The sequence below is a fragment of the Miscanthus floridulus genome, chromosome 7 (assembly GCF_019320115.1).
Source record: "Miscanthus floridulus cultivar M001 chromosome 7, ASM1932011v1, whole genome shotgun sequence".
Lineage (NCBI taxonomy): Eukaryota > Viridiplantae > Streptophyta > Magnoliopsida > Poales > Poaceae > Miscanthus > Miscanthus floridulus.
Genome location: NC_089586.1, coordinates 58,796,995 through 58,809,237, shown reverse-complemented (window position 1 = coordinate 58,809,237; position 12,243 = coordinate 58,796,995). Strand labels below are relative to the sequence as shown.

General features: G+C 45.3%; 1 non-coding gene across 1 annotated transcript; it reads right to left on the bottom strand.

Moving 5' to 3' along the window:
* Positions 1-11,772: 11,772 nt before the first annotated feature.
* Positions 11,773-11,880, bottom strand: LOC136468139 (small nucleolar RNA R71). Its single transcript, XR_010761680.1, has one exon. It is a non-coding gene; the product is annotated as a small nucleolar RNA R71 (small nucleolar RNA).
* Positions 11,881-12,243: the final 363 nt, after the last annotated feature.

Here is a 12,243-nt window from a genome sequence, read left to right as displayed (position 1 = left end):
TGAGCGGGTGTAATGTCCACGATGGCCTCTGCCGCTATAGTGAAATCTTCTATCAGATCTTCATGTCCCTCAGGGTCATCGTCGGCCGAGAAGCCAACCTCCATGGTATGGAGATCATGCCCGGTTTGGACCTACGCCATAGTTAGCACCATCGCCACACCATGATGAACACCATGGAGAGCAATCTCTTGGACACAGGCTGAAATGTCTTGGAGATGAACATCAATGGGGGACCCCCTTGCATTAACGATGTCCATAGCTGCATTTGCCACCGATTGAAGAGATTCCAGTTGTACCGTTTGAACTAGCAATTGCAGAAGAATATCAAGGCAAAGGCAACAGAAACTAGGATGGAAACATTCATGAAGCTCATCTTACCTGCTATCATGGTGTCAGACTCAGCTAGCCACGCTCGAACAGCATTGGTCTCCTCCTCCGCCGCATTAAGAGCAGCCTGGAGGACTCCCAAATGAATCTCCAGCTGACCATTGTTCAAAAATGCCTTGGAATAGTGGTCCTCAGCCACCCTCCATTCTTGAAAGAAGCGCCGGGCATCATCACCGTCATATGAGTTGGAAGAACCCAACGATGAAGCCAGCATAGAAGATGCAGCATCAGCGAGATTGTCAGTCCTAGAAAAGGAGTGAAGGCTATCATTCACAATGAGGTTATAGGCAAGTCAGAGCAGATCATCATCATGAACAAGGGTTGCCAATCTTACCTTATGCGCTGGGAATGCTGGTTCATCGATGTGTCTTCCGCCGGGATTTCCTCTGTCACGCGCTTGCCTTGATTACCTTCACCAGCCATGAGGAACGAGTGAATCTGCAGAAAAGAGGAGTGGAACTATTGCAAGGTTTTGGTAGACGGAAGGAAAGCGAAGGAACGGTTGCAGATAGAGAGGCGTTTGAAGCCGAAGCCCTCGGTTGGTATTTGAAGACATGAAGCGAAGAGGCGGACGCCTCGGGACGTGTGAAGGGCAACAACAATTAATGGAAGGTGAAGCACCACTTCACTAATGCTAATGGAAATACAGCACTGAGCAACTGAAAGGCAGGAAATCGAAGGGTTCTCTTAATAAAAGCCGCGTTTTTAGACTTGGTGAAACCAAGGGCCTGGATCGGCTATATCAAATCGGCTCTTTAGCCGAAAAGACAAGCATAAACAAAAGTGATGCGCATAGTGCCAAGACAGGAAAATTATATGCTAAATATCACCTATTACAAACTACAGGCCGAGGAAAACCTTGCCTACTATGTCATCGGCCAAGGTATCAAAAGCTACAGAATTGGCGGCACTCATGAAATCCTCGACCAAGCACTCCTGCTCCCCAGGGTATGCTGCGTCTGGAAGACCATGGGAAAGAAGCTAAAGATTTTGGCCCAAACGGGCTTGGGCGGCAGCCAACGCCGTGGCAGCACCATGACGAACGCCATGGAGAGCAAACTCCCTAACTCAATTCGGGATGTCATGCAAATGAACCACTGGAACGGCGCCCCTAGCATTGACAAATCCCGCCACATGGTCCACAACTGATCAAAGGTTCTCCAGTTGAGCAGATAGATCTAAAAGATTCAAAGGGGAGGTTATCAGAGTCTCGGAGACAAAACTGAAAAGAAGCAGAGGTTACGACAGGTATCTCACCTGCAATTTTGGCCTCAGCCTTGGCCAACCTATCCTCCACCAAATCGACCGCAGGAGGTGACCGGCATCAGACCATGGCTAGGGCCAATTCTACGAGGGATAGACACTCAGCAAGACTCTAGCCATGTCGATCAATGGAGGCAAGTAGATCATCATTATCAATCCACCTCATCTGATGGCAAGAGGGCTGGCGGCAAGCCGTTGATGAGGAAGGCCCTGAGGGTCAGGCGGAGTCAGCCCTATTCCCCAAGGTAGCAGAGGCATCATGGGATACACCTTCCTAACAACAAAGGCACTAACACGATGATGCAGATCCAATGAAGGCCTTCTTAGGGGACCTCTTGCTGTTCTCCATGATCTCTGACCTACGGAAGAGCAGGAACTATGCTAGGGGTGCAGAAGTTTTGGGGTAAAGTGAGTTATCCTTAGATCAACCGTCGAGGCCCGTTTATATAGCCTAGGAAGGTTAGAAGATAGATTTTGCCAGGGGTGTGAGTTTGGAATCAGAAATGGGAGCGGAACGACACTCTAGAAGTTCAGGAGATGGATAACGGAAGGGTAACAAATTTGAACTTATCGTTTCCCCAAACTACGAAGCATCGTGGGACAGATATAAAGAATCTACATTGACTAGAGATCTGCCCACCAAGGCCTCTTCGAATTGAAGGGAGTCCGGATCCCCATAAGGCCGAGGGTCATTGTGAACCAAGTCACATTGGCCCGTTGAATAAGATTGTGCAAGAGAAAGGGAAGAGCCGCCTGCCTAACAGATACCCAGCTAATTCCTTGGTGACTAGAAAACTGCTGGAAAGAAGCTTGTGGCTTTCCCAGTAGGCATTTGATGGAACAAACAAGCGGAAGATGTCCACATATTCTAGCCTTCACAAAACACTAAAACAGCTTTGTGAGCATGGAGAGAAGACCTAGGTGATATCACAAGAATTCTTCTAACCACGATGGCTAGTCTTCTTGCTCAACGAAACTCTAGAATAAGTGACACAATTACCCCATGCACAAGAATTCTTCTAACCACTCAAGATCTGCATAGCAAAGGGATAAACCATGGAGGATCCAGCAGAATAGGAGACACCCGAGGAAGCAGATAAAAGCAAAACATGGCTGAATTGTTGAATTTGCTCCCACCAGGGTCGGATAGCCATTTTATAGCCGGCTTGGAAGAATGAGTCCAAACGCCCATGGAGCAATAATGCACTGAAAAAGTTTTGAAGTATGGGCCCATGATTTGATATGGACGATGATGAATAGTAGACCCCAAAATTCCTTACCCGTGACTACGGGCCTATCGGGAGCGCGGACATGGTAATTTTGGAACAAAATTTCTTTTGTCCCAAAATTGGGGGGCATGTGTTTACACCAAAATTTGGAAGGAGAGTCACAGAGACCCAGAAGCTCCTAGGATCGTATCATCAAGGGATCAGTTGTGGGCGGATTAGAAACAGCTGATTTAGACGCAAAATCTAGGAATTGGCTTTCTTTGGACAGCGCCAATAGATAACGACATGGCTGTGATCAACGCCAGGATGAAAACATGTTGGACTCTACAAAAAGGGAAAGATTAGAGTCCAAGTTATCTTAAATTAGGAATATTTTCATTTTTTATGCCAAAGTCTGTAACAAATCGTGCACAAATAGGATTCATGTTTAGGCTCCGGGTATAAATACCAAACCCCATCTATTGTAAGAAACAACCAATCAATCAAATACAAGTCAATTACTTTTTTTGGCTCCAGCCACCCCTTAGGAGTAGGAGTAGAGTAGATCTCGGTGAGTTCTTCAGCAAGTACGGCTACATCGATCCGATCGACCTCCACTGCTTGTTGTAAGTACTGTCATGGTTTATACCTCTATTCGTATGGCTGCATCGATCCAGTCGACCCCCACTGTGGCTCTGGTATAAGCTAGTTATCGACTCTTACCTAATTCAAGTATGGCCTGTGTGATTCTGCCTCACACCTCACTGCTTGAGTTAGATTGAGGTCAAGTTATCGGCTCTACCTTTGAATGGCAGTCTTTGGTAGATTCATTAAGTTACCGATATTGCTTATTGCTTTCATTGTTTATCTAATTACAACAATATCACTCTGCCCAATTGAGATTGATCTGGATTGGCCTTATATCTTATTTAACCCATCGTTTGCTAATCTTAAACTGATCTAATCTACATCTTAAACGACGAGTTATGTTTTTATTGGTTGTTTTATATCAATCTTAATCGTGCATAGCGTGCGGTTAAGGCATATTCGATCTTGAGTAGATCTATTAGTTAGCGAGAACCGTTCCATGGCTCGTCATCATGGCCTATGGGATTCTGCCTCTCACCCCACTGTTGGCACCGTGGAGTGGGGATTGTTAGTTGGTAGATCCGTTCCTGAGAAGGCATGACCTTAACTGTGCACTATGCCTGAATCGGCTGTTTAGCCGATATCGAATGCTTTCACGAATAGTTCACATCACGAGATCGTTGAAGTAGAGATAAGTTGAAAGATGTGTTAGCCCCATGATCTTGTTATTGTATTACGGCCTGCATGATTCTACCGCATGCCCCACTGATATTAGTAATGAGTTAGGGTCGTCGAGTCTATTGTTGTTTCTACAGCCTGCATGATTCTGCCTCATGCCCCACTGGTCATGGTGATAGATGAGATCTAACATGTTCATTAGATTTATCTTTATTAGATGGTTGAGTGGTGTTGAATTGTTTCTTTACATAAACAGGAGTTCATTTACTTGTAATCATTGGCTCAGTATAAACCAATCATCTTCGATATCTTATTGCCATTGATTAATGTTTGCTTAAATGATATTTATTCTGAATGATAACCGATTCTCCTTCACATGACTCCATGAGCTCTAACTGACTTATTCTCATGAATATACTGGGATTGGCTATTTAGCCAATTTCCTTCCATATCGGCTCTCATAGCCGTACTTTCGGAACTGTCTGGCAATACCGGTAAGTTATGCCCTTAATTACTGATGAACTTTCTCTCATTGTCAATTGTAGGGTTAAATTGACTAGCACACCTCGGGAGGATTGTGCAAGATCAACCACCCCTATGCTAAAGCTAGGCGGATCTGCTCCATCGAGCAGACCCTTCTGGCTTGCTGCGTGTGTCCTCAGCACAGGATGAAATTCTGTGTCGACACCTAGGTAGTGCCTATGTGGCATTAGGGCGTTAGCTTATCCCGTCTGGTGGTCATGAGAGGAAGAAATAGGGCGGTTCTGCTCCTCGACCATGAGATTGGGGTGAGGAGGTTCATGGCCTAAAAGTGGGTTGATTTGAGAGGGGCGATCGTGTCTTCTCTCTCAGTGACGATTCGAGAGGTATGGAACACATGGTAAAAAGCTTAGCGGTCAGGGAACTTAGCTATTCGTGGAGTCTGCATGTTGACACTTCAGCTAGATGAGATCCCTTCCTTGTAGTTCCCCCTCATCAAGGGGCATGCCAACCATGATGTTGCGCCCCTAGCGATGGTCTGAGGGTGGCCCGCCGGCCAACTTGCCGGGCTAGTTTTTGGCTTGGCGTGGCGAGGGGCAATCCCAGGCCGTGCCAGGTCCCCCAAGCCAAGGGAACAAGACACGCTCCTAGGAGTCTCGAAAGAGGGAGAGGCGCCGGTGGCCTATCGCCTGTTGATGCAACCACGTCAGGTAGATGAAGCTTGCCATAGTAGTCGACGATGTAGGCCAGGCTCCCAAAGTTGAGGACCTGACCCAAATCAAAGGGACCTGCTGTGATGAAGAACTCATCGGGGAAGCGAACATCACCATTTAGGGCAGCACCGCTTGCTCCGGCTGATGAGGCGGGTGGCTCTAGCCACTATAGAGCCTGAATCACACTTGACGCTATCCCCCTACCAGGCACGCCAGCTGTCACGGGGTCACAATTGCAGCAAGCATAGTTGTTCAAGTCGGTGTCAGAGTTTGGGTCTCCGTTGGCTCAGGTGGACTCAAGAACACAAGAATCACAAAGAGGAAGCAATGGTTTATCCTGGTTTGGGCCAATCAATGCCCTACGTCTAGCAGCTGATGATCCTTATACACAAAAGCACCCAAAATCGAGGGGTTACAACATAGTGTAGAGAGAGATTTGATAGGGGGTTAGCTCAATGCTAATCCTAAGGTTGCCTCACCATCGGTGAAGTCTTCCCCTCATCAGGAGAGAAGGAAGACGACGGGATGCAGGTGAAGGAGCTCTCGGTGCTCCTCTCTAGGTTGCCCTACTCTCTGTGCTGAGTAGGAGCAGATGGAATGGAATGATTTGTCTTGGATTTTGTTCTCCTCCTCCCCCTAGGTCTAACCTTATCCCTTATATAATGAGATAGGTTGAGTACATGGTGGTTTGGGGAGATGAGTCTATGGTCTACATGCACCAGAGTCTATGTGGGTCTTGTAGCCAGTGCTCTATGGACTAGTGCTGGTGTCATGGAGCCGAAGAAGCCTTGGGCGTTGTCCGGCTGCTCTATTCTGACACTCTATGTGTCAGGCTATGTTGGCTTGGACTGGCCTCTCCTAGGTGGACCTTCTGTTGTCTTCTTAGTGGTGAAGGAGGTTCGGCTCTAGTGGCTAACGTGCAGGCCCGGGAGCCGCCCTAGCCCTTGGAGGCCATGGGAAGCTTGTCTTCTTGTGTCACGCCCCGTGCATGACCCTATCGCTGAAGTGGCCGGCAAGGCCATGCCCTGAGCATGGCATCTAGGAGCCCCCGAGCCCCGATGGCTTAGGGCTTATCTTCTTGCGCCTGGGCCTTGGCTGGTGTCACAAGCCGAGCAAGAGCCAAGGCCCAAGCTCGAATGTGTCATCGATTGGGAGACTAAGGCATGAGTAAGCCCCTAAGCCCTGAGCGGGGGCTACGCCATGCCTAGGCTCGGTCAGGTTTCTTCGTCAGAGGGTGCACGTGAGGGTACCCGATGGGTATAGCCCCCGAGCCCCTAGGCTACCGCGATCGGGGCACACCACAGCAGCTTTAGGATTTTTTAATGGTCGAGTGACACGAAACACCCCATGTGGCAAACCAACATGTGTAACTTCCAACATCAGTGCCCAAATAACAAGGTTATTATGCTTACAATAAATTACATGATTCACATGTGTATATAATTATTATTATCCCTTCTAGGCTTGACCCTTCAATAACTCACTTGGATTCTTATCATAGTTAACTTGTAGCCCATATTGGATCCGCCCAATCCAAGGTCTACTATGCAATGGTGAATAGAACGCTACTTCACATCCACAGGGCAACCAACAACTACAAAACAACTTAATGGCAGCACCGTGAGTACATTACGTACTCGCAGGACTTAATTCCAACACATAGTATTTGGTGGATGCATAAGGGAGTTATTAGGTATTTGTATGAGTGCTGGAAGGCAATGATGTTCATTAAGATTATGACATGCTATGCTCTACATAGAAGTAAAGGTATTCATCATTATTACAAAGTGCTCATAGTCTATTGTTCATGCTACCATGGGTATAGAAAGAAAGAACAATCGAATAGTTCTGTCTCGAAGGGCTTCAGGCTTTGAAGACTCTATAGAGGTGTACAACTCTACCCACATGGAAGAACAAGACTAACCTCCATACCCCATGCATGAGATAAGGGTTGCCTCACATCTCCCAACCTTTCCCTTATCTGGCCTAAGTGTCTGATGAAAGGTTCGGGCGGTTGCTCGATCAATGTCCTAGACATTCTCGACCGACGCCAACCCCCTTGCTAGTTTCATGGATAAATAGGTCACAATTAGTTACTTGGCTTGTCGACCCCATCCACGACAAGTGGTCTGTACGGGTGGTTACTCAGACTTACATATCCCAATACATGGTCCTTACTGCTCTATGAGCTATGTCATCTGAGATCCCACACTCATGGTGACCTACCCCTCACATGAGAAAGATATCTAAGTTATCATCAAGATTACTGTATTAAGAATATTAGTCCTTAGCCAGATTAGTTTGGTAAGTCAAGTTGTACCCTCATTGGTTTTAGTGGTTAATTATCTAGGTGTAGCATCCTACATGCGCGAGTATGAGTTCCCTTCTCATGCTCGACTTCTACCGTTGCCCAAGCAACTAAGCAATAAGTAGTAAGTGTTCCCATTCCCATTGTTTAGATGAGAGGCTTCTACAGATTATTAAGCTACTCTAGGTGTAGTATAAGTGTGATCATTATCCAAGACTACATGTGATGCATGACTCATAATGCAACTTGATAAGTATCCCAAGTAGGGTTTATAATAGTGGGGTGCCTGCCTGGGTTTTGTTGCTCGAACAAAGTCAAAGTTGTAGACGACAACTCTCACACGTTCCTTACGCTACTCGACTCCTAAAAGAGAACAAGGATCGGGACTGAGGTCATCCAAGGAGGACTTAGGAACATATCTCAACTTAGAGCTTGGGATAGAGGCTTCTACCTATGGCTCTACTATTGCCCTTGTGGAAGCTGTGCTTAACCCAGTGCTGTTATCTCCTTGGATAAGATGGCTAAATCGTCTCACACTCTTTGTATGTTGTCGGACACTCCATCCTAGCTGACGAACACTCCACTGTGCTAGGTGCTAAGATGGGTTGTCTCTTGGTTGGCTCTGCTCAAGCTATCGGATACTTCATGGGAAACACAGACACTTCGATAGGTTTGGGACTTAGGCATATCTAGGGTTCTCTATTCACATCGGATAGTCCAGTCAGTTGATGGACACTCTGGTGGGAACTAGGTTCTCTTGGGTTGCTATTCTTTATAATTCATCGAACACTGCTTTGCGGGTGACGAACACTCTGCTATGTCGCTCAGAATGGAGATTAGACTGCTAGTGGCTAGACTCAGGATTAGCGGATACTCTATCCTAGTGATGGACATTCCATCAGTCGAGCGACAGAACCTATGCTATTGGATGGTCTTGGGATTCAAGTCTAGATGTGCTCAGCTGTGATCTATACATGTGCATGATGTTCCTAGCTTAGCTTAGGTAGTTCACTAGGCTCACTAAGGCTAGGGTTGCAAGCTAGTTTTACTAAGTGTGGCTAGGGTTTTAGGATAAAACTTAGAGATACAAGAACTCGAGGATAAACCATGAGATTGGGGTAGAACTTTGGCTCTGAGATCTGAGAGCTTCCATAGCCAAAAGGTTGAGGATCCAAGCTTTCTTCACTCACACATTCCTCTTCCAAACTTGGATTGGCTCCATGTGGACTTTCTCTTGCATCATACCAAAGAGATGGATCAAAGGATTACCCAAGAAATGGAGATGATTCTTCTCAAGCTTACCATGAAGGGGTTGGGGGTGAAGGGTGTCCATGAGCTGCTGCTGATGCTTTGCCCCTTCCTCTCCTTCATCTTCTCCAATCCTTTCTCCAATCTTTCCCCTCTCTAGCTTCTAGGGTTCTTGCTTGTTCTTGAGTGAGTTGGAGAGAGAGAGAGTGAGGTCTCAGCTGAGAGATATCCATTCCTATTTTGTGCTGAAATGTGGGTCCCACTCACTCAAGTGGCAAACAACCCATTTCTCATTTTTGTTGCTGCTCTGTGCTCTATCGGACGGTTCGGTAAGCTAGCGAACTTTCCGGTAGTCTCTACTTCTACCAAATTGACTAAGCCATTAGGTGGTTGGTCATTGGTGGCCAATGCTTTGCTCCTAGGTAGTCCCTGGGGTTGAATTGCTATTGATGATATCAATAGAATGAACTCTTAATTTGTTCAGGTCCTTTCCTTCATTACCCTGGTTATAAGCTTGACCATGGCTATCCGGGCTCACATTGGGCGCTTCTGTGTCTTGTCTGGCTGGCGTAATTTGTTAAATAGGCTTCGGGTGACTCGGAAGGTGACTTCCTAGATAGCCATACATGACTGTCTAGGGCATAGTGAATTCGGGTCATTACATGGGTAGTCCTAGAGGGGACGGTCGGGGGGTCCCTTCGGTCAAGAACCATTGATCCCGAGGCTTAACATACCCATATGTTAGGTGTTGATGATAGTTAACAACCATTATAAACTGTCAATATAACTTGTGTAAGGGCATAAATATAATAAACAATGAAGGTCTAGGGGTTTAAACTAACAAATTCAACGAGTTTTGGTGAATCTATATTTTCTGCAGGGTTTATCTAGAAAACCATCAAGGTGGACCAAGATGTTAGATTTAATCGTGCTTATCCACAGTGAAAACAACCCTAGAAGGTTCTAAAAGACTTGAGAGGACTCCACACTAAAAGGACTCCACACCATTGATCACCGCCTCCTATATTGCATCTACGCCATTTATTCAAGTCGGTTTGATCCGAGGGCTCAGGATTGACGCTCTGGCCTATATATACCAGCCCCTCCCCCCTCCCTTAGGCATTGAAGTTATTTGAGAAGATAGAAACCCTAATCATCCTCAGAGCTCCACCATATTCTAGGGCATAGCTAGTTAGGCTAGGTCTTGAGGGAGGCAAGCAGTCTTCGCTTGGATTCCTGATCGTGTAAAGAGCGTGGTTTGGTATAATCTTTGTACCCCTCTCTTTTGTATCTCTCATTACTTTTATATGCTTGCTACAATTGCTATGACAATATCATTCATATCGTTTATATTCCTAATTATCATGTTCATCGTCTACTTTGATTATATGCTTAGTATAGTTGGATTATCAACATATTCATGCATAGGTTCGTATAGCCCTCGCTCTGGTGTACAAGGGGTGAGTGGTTGACATTGTGTAAGCGTGGTGCTTATACATTGTTAACCTGTGGATACACCCTATATTTGGGGTCATGTGGTAGATCGTGGATGTGACACTCCCATTGAGTCTTTTGTAGTCTACTCCCCAAATATAGGACAAGTAGGATCTAGTTACAAAGGAAGACAAGCTCTGTTCTTAATCTTCCTTAATAATATCCCTTATGTGTAGATATGAAGTTAATCTTAGCCATGATTACTAGGTGTAATTGCACTAATCAGTGTATGCTTTGACTTGTAATTAAGAATGACTTAGGAATTATTCCTCTAATATTCTACTTAACCATGCTAGTGCCATAGAAAGGAGTACTCTGAGTGATCAATGATTAGTTATTTTGCACCATTCATATATACATTTACCTCTTGACTTACCCCTGTTGTGAGTAGAATATTGGTTATAGTTTACTTCTCCATCAATAGTATAAGTTATCAATACGTGTCCCTGTCAGACCTTTCCTGTGGTAAAAATATAAATAATGATACCTGGAATACTCCCAGGTGAAGTGCTACAATGGTATATTATCTGCGCGCTTGTAGATTGCTTTCATTCATATATATCCATATATTCTTCCTAGTCACATAAATTAATAAAGAACAACTCTAGTAGTAATACTAGGTATTGCCAACAAGCATCTTTGGTATCATCACTAGGAATGACAACCTAGTAAAGTAATGTTAAGAGATGAAGACATATATTAGGTGACTACTAAACAAGTGACAAGTTAATAAATACGAACAAACATTTCTAGCGCTGTTGCCAAGGAAGGTAGCTAGGCAAAGGAAGTATTGATAAACTTATACTTATTGATGTGATCGAGATAACCATTGATCTCTGCTCAAACAGGCTTACCCTTGTTTTGTCTACTTGTGTATCTTATGCAGGGTAATGTATGGCTGGTTTTGACCTTCCAACAAACTATGTTGAAGATCTAGAAGCATTAATCATAAGGACTAGAGCTAAACTCAAGAAAGTCTCAGCTTTAGAATCGAAAGACAACCAGATAAGGCGATGCTTAACACCAAAATTTGAAGCCATGGCTAACAAGACTCTCCATGAATTCTCTGCTCTGACTACAGCCAACATCCGAACCGAACCAATAGTCAATGTTGGAGACAATGGATTCGAGCTCAAGCTAGCCCTCATCAACATGGTACAAGCAAGCTAGTTTTGTGGAAAGGCACATGAAGATGCGAGTGCACATCTCCAACACTTCCTGGAGATCTATAGCACTTTCACCAACAAAGGAGTGACCCTAAGATGCCATATTACTTTGCCTCTTCCCATTCTCACTCTTGGGGAAGGCAAAGCAATGGTTCTAGGTCAACAAAGATAGAAATACTAGATGGGATAACTGCTCCACTACCTTCCTAGCAAAGTTCTTTCCCATAGACAAGACCAATGTCCTGCGTGGGAGAATCTCAAGCTTTCAACAAGCAACATGATGAATCTATCCCTGAGGCATGGGAATGCTTTTAAGATTACATAGCAGAATGTCCTCATCATGGGATAGAGAATTGGCTACTCATGCAGACTTTCTACCATGGGTTGACCAACTAGTACTCATGAGACTATGGATGCTGCTGCTGGAGGTGCATTCCTATCACTCACCATACCAGCTGCAACAACTCTTGTGGAGAAGATGGCCTCAAATCAAGGTTGGAATGAAGAACGTCTTCAGACCCGCAAGAGAGGTGGAGGTATGCATTAACTCAAGGAGGTAGATATGTTGTCTGCTAACATGGACCTACTGATGAAGAAGCTCAAAGATCGAGATAATGAGAAGCAAGAAGTCATGCATATTCATGATTCCCGCATGACGTGCGAAGAGTGTGGAAACACTGGGCATTCAGAGAACAGCTACCCTAAAATTC